This window comes from Centruroides sculpturatus, unplaced genomic scaffold (genome assembly GCF_000671375.1).
Source record: "Centruroides sculpturatus isolate CEXI.00-Female unplaced genomic scaffold, Cexi_2.0 scaffold723, whole genome shotgun sequence".
Lineage (NCBI taxonomy): Eukaryota > Metazoa > Arthropoda > Arachnida > Scorpiones > Buthidae > Centruroides > Centruroides sculpturatus.
In genome coordinates, this window is record NW_019385043.1 from 265,204 (window position 1) to 265,766 (window position 563).

Genomic DNA, 563 nt, shown 5'->3' on the forward strand with positions numbered 1-563 from the left:
TTTGACGCAGTTTTGTCAACAAAATCCTGAGCCAGGTCATAAGGATGTCTGCCATTGAGTGCCTTTCGAGCCCACGATTGCTGGATGGTGTCTTTGCTTTTTATATGTTGTGTCATGTCTGTATGATGTGAGTGTAAGTTTAATGGTGTGTTATTTGAGTCTGCTAGAATTACTGCTTTATGTAATTGTGATGTTTCTTGTTTCTTGTAGAAAAACTCTCGCAGTGACTGTATTTGTTTGTAGTGAAAGTTAACTATGTCAATCAGGCCACGTCCGCCATCTTTACGTGGAAGGATTAATCTTTCTGTGGCGGATTTAAGATGATGTTTATGCTTAGTAAGTGTTGTTCTTGTTTTTCTTTGGAGTTGCTTAATATCTGTGTGAGTCCAATGTATAACTCCATAAGAGTATGTGAGTACTGCGATGACATATGTGTTTATTGCTTTAACTGTTTGTTTTGCATTTAGCTGTGTATTAAGAATGTCATTTAACCTACTTTGGTATTCTTTAATTAATCTTTGCTTTATTTGTGTATGTCCCATTAATTTGGCCTGTTGGAATCC